This window comes from Pygoscelis adeliae, unplaced genomic scaffold, assembly GCF_000699105.1.
Source record: "Pygoscelis adeliae isolate BGI_AS28 unplaced genomic scaffold, ASM69910v1 Scaffold659, whole genome shotgun sequence".
Taxonomy (NCBI): Eukaryota; Metazoa; Chordata; class Aves; order Sphenisciformes; family Spheniscidae; genus Pygoscelis; species Pygoscelis adeliae.
Window position 1 is genome coordinate 28,221 of NW_008825546.1, and position 225 is coordinate 28,445.

Consider the following 225-nt stretch of genomic DNA (forward strand, 5'->3'; position numbering starts at 1 on the left):
CAACCTTCAAGCTGTACTTCAGGATAAGGCATTTCAGCGGAGCAGAAAGCCGTGAGGGCTGTTCCAGGGAAGCCTTGCTCTCAGAGCTGCCCGCTGCATGGCCTGGAAGCCCGCTTGAGTTGCAGAGAGGGCGCGAGGAGCCAGTATGAAAATAAAATTCTCAGAATTATAAATAGTACAAAAGGAAACGAATGGCTGGTGCAGCCTGTCCGACGCCTCGCGGTG